Below are 20,180 nucleotides of genomic sequence, written 5' to 3' on the forward strand. Positions count from 1 at the left end.
CATCCCTGTGCCTCAGCAAACTCCGCCCCCCCACGTAGCAGCCCTCAGTGCCAAGTATTCCTCTATACACAGTATCGGGCATGTGGGGGACCCTCGCATGCGCTGCACAATAACACTGTTTCCCGTAGCCCCCTGGTCTGTTTTGGACCTGGCTATCGTCACTATCATTGAATCACCCCTAATTAGGAAGTGATTCCTGCACAGGCCTCCCTCAACGTCTTTTTTATTCCTAGCAACCAGTTCACTCACCCGCATCGCCCCATGGAATGCTAGCGCAAAAGCTGCCCGGAACAAAACCGCCTCGAATTGGGAGGAGCATGTCTCGACTAGTTTCGCCATGAGTAGGGACAACCTTTCTAAGCCAATCGGGCGCCTCTCATCTTGCTTGCGACCCTCAAGGCGCTGCCAGCCGCGAAGGGCTTTTCTCGCCAAAAAGGAACTTGTTGGGTCTTTTATGCCATGCACCTGCGCCATAAATGAAATGGCCGCCCTGTGCCTACTGGCCGTTGCCGCTGATCGGCCTTCTCGGTGTAGAGCCACCAAGAACCCCAGAAAGGACTCCTCCTGACCCCAGTTCTGACTCCCTGTCGGACCCAAAAATGCGCAATAGGAACGAAATGCTCCTTCGTATGCTTTCCTTGTCCTGAGGGCTAAGCTTGCTGCCACGAGGTCTTGTAATCCGGGGCACCGATTAGCCAAAGCGCTTCGGGGAATGGTGGCGCCACTAGGTCCGCTGTAGGTAGATAACCCCTGAACGCCTGCATATGTGAACGAGAGAGTGCATCAGCTGCATGATTCAGTACGCCCGGCACATGTTTCGCCCTGAACTGTACATTCAGTCTCATGCAAAGCAGCACAACTTCCTTCAACAATCTCAAGATCCATTTGCAGCGTGCTGCCTGATTGTTAATGCATTCGACAACAGTCATATTATCAGACCAAAATACCACAGAGCGGTCTCTGAAATCGTCCGGCCATGCCATCAGAGCAACAAGAATAGGGAATAGCTCCAGGAACCCAATGTTACTTGTGAGACCGCAGGAGTGCCACCACGCCGGCCATGTTTGCGCCGACCATCGGTTACCAAAGATGGCGCCAAATCCCACGCTCCCCGCCGAGTCCGTCCACAAACCCAGCTCGTCCGAAGACGCTGGCGGCTTGTTCCACACTACTCGACCGTTGAAGTCCGCCAGAAATGCCAACCAAATGCGCATATCCTGGCGAACCTCTGCAGACAGTCTCGTGCGGTGGTGTCCTTCTTTGAGACCAACCATAGCTTGTGCAATAGAGCGTGAAAAGGGGCGGGCCATTGGTATAACTCTCAAGGCAAAGTTAAGCTGACCCACTGTTTGCTGTAACTGGTGCAAGGTCACTTTCTCCTTACTAAGGCAAAGTTCCAGGGAAGCCCTAAATTTAGCTACCTTTCCCACCGGCAAACGGAAACATCCCTCCACAGAATCGAGATCAATTCCCAGAAACTCCAGTGAAGTAGATGGTCCAACCGTCTTACCTGGTGCCAATGGGACTCCAAACTCCCTCATGAGGATGCAAAAGTCCTGTAGCGCCTCCGCACATTTCGTGTCGCCGGCTGCTCCCAAGAACAGAAAGTCATCTAGATAATGCATAACATGCCTATGCCCTGTGGCCTCGGTGAATGCCCACTCTAAAAAACAGCTGAATTTCTCAAAATAGGCACAAGAAATGGAGCAACCCATTGGCATGCATTTATCCATGTAATAACTCCCTTGGAATGCAAAACCTAGCAAACGCTGATCCTGTGGGTGTACCGGGAGCAACCGGAACGCTGATTCAATATCTGATTTCGCCATCAGCGCCCCGGGGCCCAGGCGATTTAACATGGTGACGGCATCATCGAATGATGCGTACCGCACCGAACAAACTTCTGGGTCAATAGCATCGTTCACCGAGAAACCCCTTGGGGCAGACAGGTTATGGATCAGCCTAAACTCCCCCGGGTCCTTCTTCGGGACCACCCCTAATGGGGAACAGATGAAATCCGCCACTGGCGGGCGCTGAAAAGGCCCTGCCACTCGCCCTAGACTCACTTCTTTTGCAATTTTTCTCTCTACCACACTTGGATTATGCTGCGCTGATAGCTGGTTTTTACAAAAAGGTTCCCCTCGAAAATCACCCGCCGGGATGTGGAAGCCGTATAATAATCCCTTCCTCAACACCCCAGCGGAAACATGATCAGGGTATTTGTTTAGCCAAGGAGTCATAGCCATGAGATCAACGGGTGTAGGCAATTGGTCACAAGGATCAGCCTTACTCCTGCTTGGAGCCTCCCTTTCCTCCCCCCCGTTATTTTTGGATCTACATGAACTCTCCGGGTGTGAGGAATTCCCACAGCCCGCACACACATGCTTGAACCTACATGTTCCTTGCGGTCTGTTACAGTTGCCTCGATTGAAGCCCCAACAGACCTCCCGCTTTCCACCATTCCCGCCGGTTTTCGGCTGGTGATCACCACCGGCGCCTGCTCGAAAGGGCACCGCGGGCCTTTGGCGGGAAACCCCCGACCCACTCCCGCCTGGCGAGGATGTCCCTGCCGTCCCAGGCAGGAGCTGCTTATGCCAAGAAATTGAGTCGAGGCAGTCCCATGTCAGAGAGGAATCATACTCTTTCGCTTTACGGAATTTCATGTCGTAACTTTTCCATTCGTCCCCCTCATACATTTCATAAAAATCCATTATACGAGTTTGATAACAAGACAGTTCAGTCAATACCTCGGGCTTACGTTCGCCAATAATCGCAGTAAACATTGCAAAGGCCTTCGCCCAATTTGTTATCGTCTCCTCCACCCTAAACTCCGCCATTTTGGCGCGCCAGACGCTCGGGTGCCACAAATCTTTCTGTGATTTAGCATATTCCATCTCGCGATGGTCAGTTAATAACGAAAACATATTGACATACTTGTCTGCCCATATCAATTCTTTTGTGGCAATCGGGATATGTTGTACAACCCTCTCCCGCCTTGAGGGTAATGAGCCCTCCCCCGCCAGCGGCAAAGCGAGCTTACCCGGTTCGGTTGTTGTTCCCGCCGTTTTCTCGCGACCAGCCGCCGGTCCTTCCGATATCACCTGTGGGGAGACAAGAGGAAGATTTGCCTTCGCGGCATCTCGCGACTGCCGCAACTGCTGGATTAGTAACTTGGCCTCTTGGGCCGTGTCTACGGGCGCCGTAGCACCCCCTGTCTTCTTATTGAGCCATGCGGCCAACTGGGTGGCCAATTCAGGAGGCATATCCTCATCGTTAGCGGGCGTAATCACAACCGGGATCGGTTGACCCGCGTCTGGGATTGGTACCGGGTCATTAGCTGGTGTGACAGGGGTGACCGGGGGCACCTCAGGGACCGGAACCTCCCCTGCAACCGCCCTCCTCTTGACCCGTTTCCCTCTACCCTCGGGGACGATTCCCGGCAAGGCCGGGCCTATTACCTCCTTAGGGTTACCAGGCTTGTTCATTGCAGCCAGTTGCTTTTTGACGACCGCCAAATCTCGACCAAGCGCTGGGACTTGTCCGACTTTTCGTTCCATGCCCGCTATCCGGTTCACCAACATGCGTAGCACCTTGTCTGTCTCGGAACCCTTTCCTGCCCTCTTGCCAGACATGGTTTCGATTATCCGCTCCGAGTTGATCAACACGGTCCTGGATTCTCCGCCTTAAAGTCGCTGAAAGAGAAACACAAGAATTACAAGTTCTCAAAATTGCTCCTTGTTCCGTCGAGGGCTCACGAGCAATGAGTGGGTGCAGCCTTCAGAGCACAGGAACAAGAGGACGCTTCTTCGGATTCCCGCTCTACTTATTCTTCTTCGGGAGGGCGTGTACCCTCCTCCGGTACGCCTACTGGGCGTGGCCATCGGTGTAGGTGTCTAGGACAACCCCTCTTGGGCGGGAAAAGGCGCGCCCCGGCTTCGCCGCTTCGGGCATACCAGCCGAGACACGCCCCCCACCCAAAATGGTTTCCCGGAAGGATCGGGGCACCCAACCATACGTTCGGGGGGACCGAGTGGTCGCCCCTTTCCATTATTCCGCAATTTTCTATTCCGCAGACCATCATTCCGCATACTTTCATTATGAAAGTACCATGACTCCGCAATGCCATTATAACACATGGCATTACATTTTATATGCTTTTACCACGCATACATTTACAACGAAATTCGTTGTAAATGCATGAATGGTAAAAGCATGTTTTTTTAAAAATGTTTGGATAAGGTAAGTATGGGTATAGGGGTATATGTTTTGGGGTACTGAGGTATATGTTTTGGGGTGTTTGGGTATTTTAAGGGTTCAGATATTGTTTTGGGTTATGGGGTACAGGGGTATTTTAAGGGTTCAGGGCTAGGTTTGGGTTTTGGGGTAGAGGGGTATTTTTAGGGTTCAGGGCTAGGTTTGGGGTTTGGGGTACAGGGGTATTTTAGGGTTCAGGGGTAGGTTTGGGTTTTGGGGTACAGGGTTATTTTTATGTTTCAGGGCTAGGTTTGGGTTTTGAGGTACAGGGGTATTTTAGGGTTCAGGGGTAGGTTTGGTTTTTGGGGTACAGGGGTATTTTTAGGATTTAGGTATAGGTTTGGGTTTTGGGGTACAGGGTATATTCATAGGGTTACGATGGGTTAGTGTTTAAGGGTGTTGGGGTATTTTAAGGAGTAAGGATGGGTTTTGATTATGGGGTGCAGGGGTATTTAAAGGGAGCAGGGTGGAAACCCTGAGCTGGAATGTACAGAACCTGGGAAGAAAAAACAATGAAATATTTGACACAACGCACGCCCCGCACACGCCCACACCCCCAGCACACAATAAGAGACATGGCATGAAGGGCAGAATGTAAAAGCAACAGTTGATGGACAGAATGCAGAACACTATCATACATTCACCCTAATACAGAGATCTTGGCCTTAAACCATCATTTTTTTTACACTCCACTCCACCTCAACCTTGACCCTGTGCCTTATGGGAACATTCCAGGCCAAACTGCCAAGCCATGTCTTTCCTGGACCTGACTCACGCATCAATATCTGGCTATCTTCAACCAGGATAGCTTGACTTCAGTGGTGTGGATATCATGGGACTCACGTCTGAACATACCCATCCCACTCGGGGTGACAAATGCAAAAACAACAGTTGATGGACAGAATGCAGAACAATGTCATACATTCACCCCAGTACAGAGATCTGGGCCTAAATCCATTGTTTTTATGCACTCCACACCACCCTAGTTCAGACATGGGCATATGCAAATCAGCCTTGACCCTGTGCCTCATGGGAACAGTCCAGCCCAAAGGGCGGAACGTACCACACGCCCCCAGCGTTTGTCACGCCCCCCCAGCACAAGCCCACAGCACAACGCAGATACACCCGCAAGGGACTACTTTGCTGGCACGGGTCTTTTACTTTTTAAATGTATATGGTGGGCGTCTGCATAGCCTATGTCCTTCTGCTGCAACTTCCCTTTCCAACGGTGTATTGGGTGTTGTGATTGGTGCTGTGGTTCCTGAAATTACCCGCCTCAAAGGTTTGGGCTCTCTTTATTATATTAGTACTAGCAGCCCGTCCCGACGTTGTCCGGGAGCAATTAGGCTTCAGGGCCCCCGCCCCTACGTTGTCCGTGGGTCCCTCGGAGCCTTCCTCCATATATTGCAGTATTATACCTCTATGTTTACTTTGTATGCTTTTGTAACCTGCACACGTCCATTTTTCCTCCTATACCTCTATGTTTACTTTCGACGCTTTTGTAACCGGCACACGTAACTTTTTCTTCCTGTAATGCACCGTTTGGCTCACTTTTGTGATGCTCCGTTTGCTTCCTGTTGCTCACGATTGTCATTTTTGCTTCATTTTTCCGCCGCTCACCATTCCTCCCCGCCTGTCCGCCGCTCCTCACCGCCTGTCCGCCGCTCCTCGCCGCCTGTACGCCGCTCCTCCCCGCTCCATATCCGCCGGTCCTCCTCGCGCTCCTGGACGCCGCTCCTCCCTGCGCTCCTCACGTCAGCACGCACGTCTAGGCTGGCGCTTCTTCCAAGGGACTACTTTTTTTTCTGGTACATCTTTTAAATAACGTATATTTATTACGTTTATATAGCCTATGTCCATCTGCACACCCTGACGATTACAACGATGTATTGGGTGTGTGGATTGGCGCTGTGGTTCCCGAGTTTACCCGCCTCAAAGGTTCAAAGTTCTTCCTTTATAATAGTAGTATAGATATATATATAACTATATATATATATATATATAGATAGATAGATAGATAGATAGATATATATAGATATATATACATATATATATATATATATATATATAAATATATATAAGTATATATATATCTATACTACTATTATAAAGAGAGAACTTGCACCTTTTGGCCAGGTAAACTTGGGAACCACAGCACCAATCACAACACCCAATACAGCGTTGGAAAGGGCAGTTGCAGCAGAAGGACATAGGCTATGCAGACGCCCACCATATACATTTAAAATGTAAAAGAACCGTGCCAGCAAAGTAGTCCCTTGTGGGCGTGTCTGCATTGTGCTGTGGGTGTGTGCTGGGGACGTGACAATCGCTGGGGGCATTCCGTCACGAGTGTTGTTTTTTCTTCCCAGGTTCTATACATTCCTGCTCCCTTTAAATAGTAATTCAGTGGTGGTCCCATTCTCTTAGAACCACCCCAAGCACAGTTATGGGCATAAATACAACTAAAAGGCCCTGCAAAGCATTATGGGATAAGCTTAGCATAATTTTTAGCATTCATGAAAGGGTTTCAATGTTTTTGAATTTTACTCATCAGGGACATCTTGGGACGACGAGGTGAACTGCAGCTTGATGTATAATATTTTAAATGCTATTGCATTTGCCTCATCAGGGACATCTAGGGTCGGCGAGGTGAACTGCAGCTTGATATATAATATTTTAAATGCTATTGCATTTGCATCATCAGGGACATCTAGGGACATGAGGTGAACTGCAGCTTGATGCGTAATATTTTAAATGCAATTGCATTTGCCTCATCAGGGACATCTAGGGACCATGAGGTGAACTGCAGCTTGATGTATAATATTTTAAATGCTATTGCATTTGCCTCTTGGGGACAGCTGGGGAGAACGAGGTGAACTGCAGCTCTTTGTAGAATTATTTGAATACTATAATATTCACTTCCCACTGCTAATCTCGTCCCATAATCGTTTGCAGGGGCTTGATTTCAAAATCATCACCTCTCTCACTGCTTGCTGGAAGCTAATTTCACTTTTGTGAAATGACTATATGCATTTTAGCATGTAGAAATACTTGTTATTTTACCTTGAATATATGAGGTTTGTGTTTTAATAATTGGAAATCTGACGGAACGAAATATTGCGGATTTATTGTACCAAGTTTGCGCCAATTCCGCCCACCCCTACTTTAAATACCCCTGCACCCCATAATCATAACCCACCCTATCTCTATAAAATACCCCAACACTCTTAAACACTAACCCATCTTAACCCTATAAATCCACCCTGTACTCCAAAACCCAAACCTATCCCTTAACCCTAAAAATACCTGTGTACCCCAAAACCCAAACCTACCCCTGAACCCTAAAATACCCCTGTACCCCAAAATGCAAACCTAGCCCATAACCCTTAAAATACCCCTGTACCCCAAAACCCAGACCTACCCCTAAACCCTAAAAATCCCCCTGTACCCCAAAACCCAAACCTAGCCCAGAATCCCAAAATACCCCTGTATCCCAAAACCCAAACCTAGCCCTGAACCCTAAAAATACACCTGTACCCCAAAACCCAAACCTAGCCCTGAACCCTTAAAATACCCCTGTACCCCAAAACCCAAACCTACCCCTGAACCCTAAAAATACCCCTATACCCCAAAACCCAAACCTAGGCCTGAACCCTAAAAATACCCCTGTACCCCATAACCCAAAACTATATCTGAACCATTAAAATACCCAAACACCCCAAAACATATACCTCAGTACCCCAAAACATATACCCCTATACCCATACTTGCCTTATCCAAACATTTTTTAAAAACATGCTTTTACCATTCATGCATTTACAACTAATTTCGTTGTAAATGTATGCGTGGTAAAAGCATATAAAATGTAATGCCATGCGTTATAATGGCATTGCGGAGTCATGGTACTTTCGTAATGAAAGTATGCAGAGTGATAGTATGCGGAAAGAAATTTGCGGAATAATGGGTGTTTACCCTCCCCCGTAAGTACATTGGTGGCACGGCGGCCCACATCTCCAGCAACATACTCATATTTTTTCACCACCAATTGGAAAAATGCACAGGTCTCTCTCATTGATGCCCAGCACCGACATACACTTTTAGACACACCTCCCACCACAAGTTCTAGAATTGCGAACTTTAGAGATGGGGAGCTACATTAGAATCTCGGCATCAGCTCAACATCCTGTGATTCCAGGCAAATTGCTTTGTCTCCCCGTGCCTACCACAAATCAATGTGTTCTTCTGCAATGTAAATTGTGCTCATGCCATGTTGTCGAGTTCGCGCTATATAATATTGCAAGGAAAATAAAGTAGGGAAACTCGAGTTCACACACTACTGAACGCGCACTCTTAAGTGCATCAGCAGTACACTGTGAATCGGAGCGTTTCACAGGCCTGTCACAGATAAGAAATGCTATCAAAATGAAATCCTACAAAACAATATACTACTGGCCGGCAGCAATTCATACCCGGACAACGTCGGGACGGGCTGCTAGTTTATTTATATATAGATATATATATATACATATATATATGTATATATATATCTATATATATATATACGTATATATATATATATGTGTATATATATATCTATATATATATTTCAAAGCAGAGAGCAGACCTTTATTGCGATCACCAGTGTAGTTGCTGCTATAGAACTCTACAGGGACCTCTGGGGACAGCCTGCGGTACTGTGTCCGTGCAGCCCTATTCAGACTCTACAGGGCCCTCTGGGGACTGCCAGTGGTACTGCACCTCTTCCTGCTCCTCCAGAGATATTTAGTAAATTGTTACTCGGCCTCGGCCTTCCCTCGCGGAATCCATATTTCGCACCTCGACTGTGATGTCACTAGTGTCAGTGTCTCTTTAGCCAGTGGGCCCAGGGCCCGCTACTTAACACTGTGCAAGTGTGTTTTGTTGAACTTTTAGCTTGTTGCAATCATGTATTTACCGCTGGAGGGACATCTTCTCGCAAAGCATTCTATTTAGCAGCAAATCTAGAACGGAGATAACCTGGAATTAAAAAATCCAGTTAACAAAACAAGCTTAAATTAATAGGGCACTTTTCGGCAATAACCGTACTCGTTTATATAAAATCTGCTGGCAACACCCACCATTGAGTAGCATAGTAGAACATATCCATAAATGGTCCGTGACATTATTTCCCCATACATATTAAAACGAGTTTCACAGTAAGATCCTAATAATACAATATAATTTTTCAGCGTTCTAACCATTCTAGATTAGAACAGCAGAATTTTTTCATATCTATCATTTACAATGATGTGGCGGCTTCTCTTTATAAGAAGCCTTCTAGACAAATAGTAAAGAGCTACTCTAAATGTTGTAAATGCAATTTCACGTGGTAGCGCTAAAAAATCCCTACTTTTAATAGGTCCCCTTCAATATATTAATTGTTGATTGAAATGGAAAGGAGTAAAAGATCTAAGGGTACTAAAATAAGTTATTATTGACAATTTAACAAAGAAAAACAAAGAAAAGAAGTCCATGGTATTGCACAGAAAATATGCAAATATTAGTACCTCGGCCACGTCCTGCTTGAGATCCGACAAACCAAACACCTCACTGGTTTAGAACGGCTCGCCATTGGTTTGGACGTCACTGGAATGAGAGGCGTGGCCTCCATGCTGGATCGGGTTGAAAGACTTAAAACCGGGAAGATATTTTGCTAGCAAGCGGCCATGACAGATTGGGGTAAAATGTCGGCCTTGACAGAATGACGATAAAGTTGTCTCGCGCACATGTCTGAGGAGCTCTTTTTCCGCCGAACAACTAACTGCTCTCATCAGTCTGTCCAACTTTATTATGTTTCTACCAGGAGAGTTCAGGACAACTATCTAAAAGAACAGATGTCATTTCTCTGTATTCTAATGAGGGTTTACTTTATGCCTCTATATGTTGCACCAGGTCCTGATGAGACCCACTGATTCACTCTTAAATCGGTAAAAACATTGGGGCATATTACCAGGCAAATGCTATAGCATTTAAAATATTACATATCAAGCTGCAGTTCACCTCATGTCCCTAGATGTCCCTGATGATGCAAATGCAATAGCATTTAAAATATTATATATCAAGCTGCAGTACACCTCGCAGTCCCTAGATGTCCCTGATGAGGCAAATGCAATAGCATTTAAAATATTATACATCAAGCTGCAGTTCATCTCGTCGTCCCAAGATGTCCCTGATGAGTAAAATTCAAAAACATTGAAACCCTTTCATGAATGCTAAAAATTATGCTAAGCTTATCCCATAATGCTTTGCAGGGCCTTTTAGTTGTATTTTTGCCCATAACTGTGCTTGGGGTGGTTATAAGAGAATGGGACCTCCACTGAATTACTATTTAAAGGGAGCAGGAATGTATAGAACCTGGGAAGAAAAAACAACACTCGTGACGGAATGCCCCCAGCGATTGTCACGCCCCCAGCACACACCCACAGCACAATGCAGACCCCCCACAAGGGACTACTTTGCTGGCACGGTTCTTTTACATTTTAAATGTATATGGTGGGCGTCTGCATAGCCTATGTCCTTCTGCTGCAACTGCCCTTTCCAACGCTGTATTGGGTGTTGTGATTGGTGCTGTGGTTCCCGAGTTTACCTGGCCAAAAGGTGCAAGTTCTCTCTTTATGATAGTAGTATAGACTAGCAGCCCGTCCCGACGTTGTCCGGGTATGAATTGCTGCCGGCCAGTAGTATATTGTTTTGTACGATTTCGTTTTGATAGCATTTCTTAACTGTGACAGGCCTGTGAAACGCTCTGATTCACAGTGCACTGCTGATGCACTTAAGAGTGCGCATTCAGTAGTGTGTGAACTCCAGTTTCCCTACTTTATTTTTCCTTGCAATATTATATAGTGCGAACTCGACAACATGGCATGAGCACAATTTACATTACAGAAGAACACATTCATTTGCGGTAGGCACGGGGAGACAAAGCAATTTGCCTGGAATCACAGGATGTTGACCTGATGCCGAGATTCGAACGTAGCTCCCCAGCTCTAAAGTTCGCAATTCTAGAACTTGTGGCGGGAGGTGTGTCTAAAAGTGTATGTCGGTGCTGGCCATCAATGAGAGAGACCTGTGCATTTTTCAAATCGGTGGTGAAACAATATGAGTATGTTGCTGGAGATGTGGGCCGCCGTGCCACCAATGTACTTACCGGGGTAGGGTAAACACCCATTATTCGCCAAACTTTCTTTCCGCAGACCATCACTCCGCATACTTTCATTATGAAAGTACCATGACTCCGCAATGCCATTATAACGCTTGGCATTACATTTTATATGCTTTTACCACTCATATATTTACAACGAAATTCGTTGTAAATGCATGAATGGTAAAAGCATGTTTTTTGAAAAAAATATTTGGATAAGGTAAGTATGGGTATAGGGGTATATGTTTTGGGGTACTGAGGTATATGTTTTGGGGTGTTTGGGTATTTTAGGGGTTCAGATATAGTTTTGGATATGGGGTACACACCCACAGCACAATGCAGACACGCCCACAAGGGACTACTTTGCTGGCACAGTTCTTTTACATTTTAAATGTATATGGTGGGCGTCTGCATAGCCTATGTCCTTCTGCTGCAACTGCCCTTTCCAACGCTGTATTGGGTGTTGTGATTGGTGCTGTCGTTCCCGAGTTTACCTGGCCAAAAGGTGCAAGTTCTCTCTTTATAATAGTAGTATAGATATATTCACTTTCATTCAAATGAGGAGTAAAAGATCTGAGGGTACTAACAGAAGTTAAAATTGCCAATTTAACACAGAAAAATAAAGAAAAGAAGTAGATGGCATTGCACAGAAAATATGCAAATATAAGTACTACAGCCAGGCCCTGCTTGAGAACTGTCCTTGACAAACTAAACACCACTCTGGCATAGAACGTGTCGCCATTTCTTTGTACGTTGCTGGAATGAGAGGCGTGGCGTCCATGCTGGATCGAGTTAAATGACGTACAAACGGTAAGATATGTTGCTAACAAGCGGCCATGACAGATTGGGGTAAAATGTAAGCCTTTGACAGAATGACGATAAAGTCGTCTAACGCACATGTCTAGGGAGCTCTTTTTCTGTTAAACTACTAGCTGCTCTCATCAGTCTGTCCAACTGTATTATGTTTCTACCAGGAGTGTTCAGGACAACTATGTAAAAGAACAGATGTAATTTCTTCGTATTCGAAATGAAGGTTTACTTTACTGCCTCTATATTTGCGCCAAGTCCTGATGAGACCCACTGATTTACGCTTAAATAGGCCAAATATTGGGGCCGATTCACAGAACTTACTTAAGACAAAATCACAAACTTACTACTTTTGGTATTCACAGAAGTTAGGATTTTGTCTTAAGTTTGACTTAAGACAGACTTAAGTTAGGATTTTGTCTTAAGTCTGTCTTAAGTTTGTCTTAAGACAAACTTAAGACAAAATCCTAACTTCTGTGAATAACAAAAGTAGTAAGTTTAGGATTTTGTCTTAAGTTAGTTCTGTGAATCGGGCCCACTAACATTATCGGAACAGCAGGTCAGCTTCACAATATTTTACGAAACTCCATACAATTGAGTTGAATTGTGTCTTTTTACAGCTGATGTGAAATTGAATTGAAAAAGGAGCCTGTATATACTGAAGCAACTGTGGAGGACAGCCCAGCCAAGTACCACGCATTAGGCGTGGGACTAACGCATTTTAGTGTGGTGATGCACATCACCGCTCTAAAATGCAAAGTCACGCATTTATATCGCCGTGAAGTTGCTGTCAAGCTGGAAACGGGAGAGCTGCTATTGGCTCTCTGAGCAAAGTATGACAGACCACATCCTACTCTGGCAGTCGCAGTGTGTGCTTGCGATACTACACTGTGCACTCTGCTCTGTTACATTTCTACTTATAGAGAATGCATGAAATTCCATGCCTGCGTTTCCAGGCTGACCTCGGAGCTGCGCTTGTGGCTGCTGCACCGCAGCAGCATTCAAGTCACATGACTGCAACATTGTTCCTTTGCAGAGAGAAGACTAGTTACTAGTGGGCGTGGCCAGGCCGGGACACTTGCGGCACAGGGAGCGGGCGCAGTTATGTTTCTAAAGAGTTCTGAAGCCTCTGGCTGCCTGCGCCTCTCTCATGATGCCCTGCAACTGGACAGGGCTGGTGGAGACTCGTTGTCACAGCAGGCGGCGTCCGCAGACATTTTTCCAGGGGGGGGTGGGGGGGCAAAATGTTAACATCATCACCATCCTCCGACATGATGTGTGCCAGGTGGAGCACAAGAAACACTGGGGCGCAGAACTGGGATAGACTCAATTAAATGCCAGGAATCTAGGACATGTGACTGACCCTGCCACAGGCTAACAAACACCACATGTAGGGAAAACGCTAAACTTTCTGACAGGTGCTTTATCTCTGTGTGCTAGGTGTGCAGACTTCTGGGTCCTCGGTCCAACACCAATCAAGGCTGTCTTCAGCACTATTCAATTTTTATCAGAATACTTTAAAACAGCCTATGATTAAAGCACCAGATTAAATATATTGTATGCACAGTGTATGTTAGGGATTATTTGTAGCACACATATTTACCAATATTGGCTTCTTGGTGCTAGAATTCATGATAACTTTTATCCAAAGTTAAAGCACAACGTCAAAGTTAGTAATAAATAATTCAGCAATCACACACGCTAGTGATTTGCCAAACGGTGCTCCATTTACTAGAATTCCCCGGGCATTGCTAAATTTTACACACAATCAATTAATTTATACAAAATAAAATGTATAGGTCCAAATGTTAGCTATATTTTTTAAAAGAAACTTAGAGTCCCTCTACGTGTAGTCAATGTCAAACTGAAAAAGTGCCCTCGTTTAGGGATAGAATAATGGCCAGCTCCCTTATGCGGAAGCCTGGCACCGTAAATGTGTAGCACATGCGGTGCCCGCAGTGGCGGCACATCACAGGTCCAGGGATGCTGAGTCTTACACAGTGGTCGAAGTGGGGGGAAAATAGATGGGGAACAGTGGGTGGAGAACCAAAGGGCGGGAATAACCCAAGGATTGGATCTGTGGGTGGAGCCAGAGGTGTGGCCAGAATGCGCAGACATCACAATTTTTTGTATTTGTTTGGCATTTCACTGCCCAGTTTAATCAACCAATGGATACACATGATTATTTAAGGTTATAATGAGTTATTGATATTAAAATATATTCACAAAGTGGGATATGCTTCTAATCACAGAATGTACCAAATACGATAAAATGTGGAAACACAAGCCATTTGTCTCCGAGCCATGGAGTTTCTGTCATCAGCACTACTCCCTTTTTCCACAACAGCAGTTCAAACATGAATGGCGAAATATCCTAGTTTGCAAATGTTTTCTCTAAAATTATGGCTCTGCCATATTTGCCTCATAATGCAAGATCTGCTGCATGACCTGACCATTTAAACTAATAAATTGTTTGTAGCTCAAACATATCAAAAGTTAATATAAAATGTGACTTGTGTTGCTGCAGAGTGGATGGCCTATTGTAAAGGTTGACTGGTCACCTTTCTCACTGCTGCCTTTGTATGTTACACTGGTACAAATAAGGCAAAATCTTTCAAGAGACTGTTAGCATGTGTACACATGTCAAAATAATAAAATATCTGAAAATATACTGCATTAGGCTGCAGCCTTTTTTTTAATGCATAATTTAGTCAACACTACTGCATAATGTTGTCATCCTTTGCTGCATAATTAATCCCAGTGGCCCCACAGCAGGCAGCACATGTCAAAAGTGCTTGTGAATGAAGCCGGGTGACTGTAAGTTTGCGAACTTAGTTTGGTGTGCGTGCAAGTCCTGCATTGCCAATCCCTGGTGAGTTGCAGCTACTACTGCTGAAACAAGGCCAATGGAGGCACCTATAGGGGAGGCAGACTGGCCTCAAGGGTAGGGCCAGCCACAGCACTGGTGGTGTCCTGTACACTAATGTTTGTTAGCTCCCCCAATGACCACCTCTGCCATGGATTCCCTTACTGCCACCCTTTAACTGTGCCCCCCAAGTCCCCATAACCAGTCTCTTTCAGATGCATTTAATTTGATTTACAGCGCCACTCATACCATTGTAGGGTGTCAGAGCACTTTACATCACACACATTACACAGAGACAATCAATATGTGTGTAAATCACTGTATAGAAAATGTTACATAAGACTAAGGACTACAAGGTGTAGGAGTCACATGACAACCAGACTAGTAGCCCGTATAGTGTTATAGTGATTGGTCTGGAGAAACACAATACCCGGAATTTAAAACGTAATACCATGGTGGGGGTTCTCCTTAATAATCAGAATTGATTTCTGTCCAAAAGAACACTTTTTGGGACATTAGGATAATCAAAGACTGGGGGGAGAGGATGGGGGGACATAACGCTCTAATTTATACCTTGCAGTTTGTATGCAGCTCTTAGATGACAGTTAATAGCTCACTGTTATAAGTTAGTTAGCAAGTAACAAAAGGATCTCTCTGACAAAAGCAGTAGCCCACTGACCTATTTACATTTTGTGCACTTTGTGATCTGCATGGCGCATGTTCTTTGCAGCCTGTACATTAACCCTCTGAGCTACCTTTCCATGAGTCAAAACTTCCACTAGACAAAATTCTGATCTCTCTCTAGGAAGAACATTAATCACCAGAGTCATCATGATATTTTTATTGTTGCCGGAAATTGCTGGAGGCCAGGAAGGAGGCAGCAAGCGTTTTTAAAACCATAATATACTGGCAAACATGATGCCTCCACGTAAAGTCAGCACCTGGTGCGGTCACACTGATTGCACTGCCCTAGAGCTGGCCCTTCTCAAGGGTCCTGTGAACTCAGTGACTGTTGTTCTAGTGTGTGCTGCTTCATAGGCCTGCCCGCAAGACTGGAGGTGAACTTCAGTATGGATAGTGGTGGACAAGCCTTGAAGGTTAGCCTACAATTGTCATGCTAGGGTCCACCTGCTGGTACGAAGACACCAGGGGCCTCATTTATGAAGGCCTTGCGCCACTGGTGCGTCACTTGTTCCCATTTTAAAAGTGACACACCGGTGGCGCAAGGCCTTCATAAATAAGGCCCCAGGACTTCTAAGGTGTTGAGAAGCCTTCTAAGGTATAGGTCTGCAGCGCGGGGACACGCCGGGAGGCATCACCAGGCGCTTTATAAGCTCCTTTAAACTAAACTAAACTAAACTAGCATGTGATTGTGCTCTCGCAGGAGAGTGGTCTGGTGGACTGGTTATTAAGGCTGAACCTGGTTCCCAGTTCCAAATTCAGCAGCTCTGACCATAGTGCCACATTCTCTCCCCCACTGAACACCGTACTGCCCCACTGAGGAAAACTCCCACTGTCTTCAACTACAACCCAATTGTTGCCCGCTATAAACACCTGGTTGCAGCTCAATTTAAATTACGCACTAGACAAGAGCAATATGCGGCCTACAAAAAAAAAAGTAACAACATCCTGGAAAAAGCAAACACTTATAGGGAATGCAAAATGTAGCAAACCATGGGAAATGTAAGCAGGAACAACAAGGTTACCGTAATGCTTTTACACTCACTATTCAGAAATCAGTGAGTACTTTTGCCTGAAAAGTTAAGGACACGACTACAGGGCCCTGAATGGACCCATTTCAATGGCCATTGCTTATATCCTTACTAAACGCAAGCAGTATGGTAAAAAGACCACGGGCATATTATCAAGGGGTTTATCTCCGCTTTTTTGGCTTTAAAAGCCAAGAAAGCAGAGATAAAATTATCTCCCTATTACCTAGCTGTCGCAAACACCAGTTAGCAACAGCTAGTAGGAGATAGCGACCATCTTGGGCCCCACTTTGCATGTCAGTGATATTTATCACTAATGACATGCAAAGTGGGCGTGGCAAGATGTTCGCGACTGGAAACAGTCGCTAACATCGCTATCTCCTTTTACCAACTTTTGGAGATATTTGCGCTAAGCGCGAATATCTCCAAAAGCTAACACCTGCCCTTAGCAGTTCTTAGCCATGTTATCCAATGGAGGTGGATAACATGGCTAAGAGCATTAGCTCGGTAATGCATGAATATCGCTGACTTTTCAGCGATATTCATGCATTGCGGACGATTTTTATCGCATTTGCGATAAACCTTGGTAATACCAAGGTTTATCTGCGATAAAAATCGCCGCAGCTCAGCGGTACATTTTTGTCTCTAACCAAGCAATAGCGATAATTATCGCTATTGCTTGGTAATATGCCCCAAAATCCTAACTTCTGTGAATACCAAAAGTAGTAAGTTCATTCTGTGAATACCAAAAGCTGTAAGTGCATTCTGTGAATGCCAAAAGTAGTAAGTGCATTCTGTGAATACCAAAATAGTAGTAAGTTTAAGATTGAGTCTTAAGTTCATTCTGTGAATCGGGCCCTGAGAAGTTATCTTTCCAGAGATAAATAAATTATTACAACGAGCTTAAAGTTAAACAAAACAGACTTGCAAAGTGTAAAGTAGCGGGCCCTGGGCCACTCGCTGAAGAAACAGTGACACTAGTGACATGGGTACTTACCTAACTGACCACGAGTTAGAGCACCTGGCCCTTTTTAGGTTCCACTTGCACAGCTGTGCTTGTGAAATCTATTGTTTTTAATATAAACGTAAAAAGGGGCTTTCATCTCGAGCCTCTCTTTTCTGGCTTCTGTTTGTGCCACTTACTTTACCTCCATTTCTATTGGTTGTAGCATGTTTTACTGCATTTACAAAAGCTTGTTCCTTGTCTGCTTCTCTTATCAGTTTCCCATGGCCAAAATACTGTTAACATCTGCTTTGGTGACATTCTTTTTTCATAATGTTTTCCCTCTTTTTTGCTTTTTCATCTTGCAGCATATAAAGAGGATGTATTGCTTTCTCCGGTATGTGCTGTAATTATGATATTGTTCTACCTGGGAGGGAGGTAGGTGGGGGGCAGGGTTGTAATGTTTATGTGACCTACTTGCTCTTTCTTTCGCTGTACTATTTATTGTTCTCCTCATTTTGAAATCAATAAATAAATGTAAAAAAAAAATAGACGCTCAGGGGCTTATTTACAAGCTCCTGTGCGCTGCCGGAAATCCATTTTTAGTGACAGTCCGGCGGTGCACACTGCAGGGCCATATCTACAAGGCCATGTAAAGCCACCCTACGTGGATTTTATCATGGCCTTGTAGATATGGACTGAGGCAACGCAGCTAAAGTTGCTGTGTTGCTTCACCCTGCAATAAGAAGGCGTGCCATGGGCATTATGGTGGGTGTTCCCACGTATCGCCCATGGTATTGACTTACAAGAATTAATAAACCTGGGAATACGTCAAAAGGCTACACCTCCTAGGGGAGGTGTAAGTGAGGCGCAAAGAGGAGAAATACCTTAATTTCTTCTTGCTTTTCCTTTTTCTATGTGTGCTGCATTCTTCAGCACACATAGAGGAAAAACGCCTCTCGTAATTGTTTTTGTGCAGGAAGGTGTCTCTTCCTGCACAAAAACAGTCATCCCTGCAATGCAGGCACCCTTGCACCATGGTGCAAGGGTGCTTGCGTTAGCACATGGCAGCCCATTGTGCAGCAGCGCAGGGAAAAGGACAGGAATGCACGTATCTCATAGATTACTGATTCTGCTGGTCCTTTTCTTTTGACGCAGCGCAGCGCATTAAGAATGTTTGCGGCGCTGCCCTAAGCGCCAAAACCTCATAAATGAGGCCGTTCATTTGAAGAACTTGGCCACATTTTACAGCTCATTGTCTAAAGTTCCCCTCAAACTTCTCCTCTTCCCCTACCTTGCATCTCAAGCCTCCACTAAAACATTCGGAGGTATATTTACATGGAAAGTGACTGAGAGCAGCGTTAGCATTCTTGGTTTAATGCCACACTCAGCCACTTTGGAAACGCAGGACCAACGCATTTACAACAATACTCTGCAGCCCTGTGTTTCCTTCTGCCCTGGCGCAAATTACAGCTGCCTAGCCCCAACGCAGGGACCCTGGGAACATGGTGCAAAGGTGAGTACGCTGGGGGAATGATTGCTTATGTGCAGAAAGGGACACATTTCTGCACATAATCAATCAAGCATGGCGTTTTGCTGTTTTTATATGTGCTGCATAAAACAGCACACATAGAAACATCAAAAACGAGGTGATATAAAGCATTTCTGCTCATTACTGCATGTAAAGACCAGGGGCCAGACTTACAAGAACAGACGCATCTCTGCGTATTAGCAGAGATGCACCAGTTAATTTGCGTGACAGAAAAATGACCTTGCGCCACCATGGATGCGCCGCATTTACAATGCGGTGCACCGTGGCGCAAGGATAGGCAGATGTGTGATGCATCCTTTGTCGGAAAGGCAATGCATTGTTGGAGTCGTGTTGTAAGCACGACACAACTCCAGCAATGGTCAGGAATGCCTATTCCCATCATGCTGCGTCACTCATTATCGCTATTGCTTGGTAATATGCCCCCACATCCCTGGACGCAGAGCCGCAGCACACATTTTGGGGCATATTACCAACAACTAGCGATAATTATTGCTATGTTGGTTTAGCGGCGATATTTTGTATCGCCGAGCTGCGGCGATTTTTATCGCTTAGGAACCTTGCTATTATCAAGGTTTATCTCCTAAGCGATAAAAATCGACGGAAATGCATGAATATCGCTGAAAAGTCAGCGATATTCATGCATTACTGAGCTAATGCTCTTAGCCATGTTATCCACCTACCATTGGATAACATGGCTAAGAACTGCTCAGGGGCAGGTGTCAGCTTTTGGAGATATTCGCGCTTAGCTCGAATATCTCCAAAAGTTGGTATAAGGAGATAGCGATGTTAGCGACTGTTTCCAGTCGCTAACATCTTGGCACGCCCACTTTGCATGTCATTAGTGATAAATATCACTGACATGCAAAGCG

The 20,180-nt window shown here is 45.3% G+C and overlaps 1 pseudogene; it reads right to left on the bottom strand.

Moving 5' to 3' along the window:
• Nucleotides 1–9,544: 9,544 nt before the first annotated feature.
• On the bottom strand, nucleotides 9,545–9,597 carry LOC147747008 (U7 small nuclear RNA; annotated as a pseudogene).
• Between the last annotated feature and the right edge of the window lie 10,583 nt (nucleotides 9,598–20,180).

This window comes from Lissotriton vulgaris, chromosome 1_1 (genome assembly GCF_964263255.1).
Source record: "Lissotriton vulgaris chromosome 1_1, aLisVul1.2, whole genome shotgun sequence".
NCBI lineage: Eukaryota > Metazoa > Chordata > Amphibia > Caudata > Salamandridae > Lissotriton > Lissotriton vulgaris.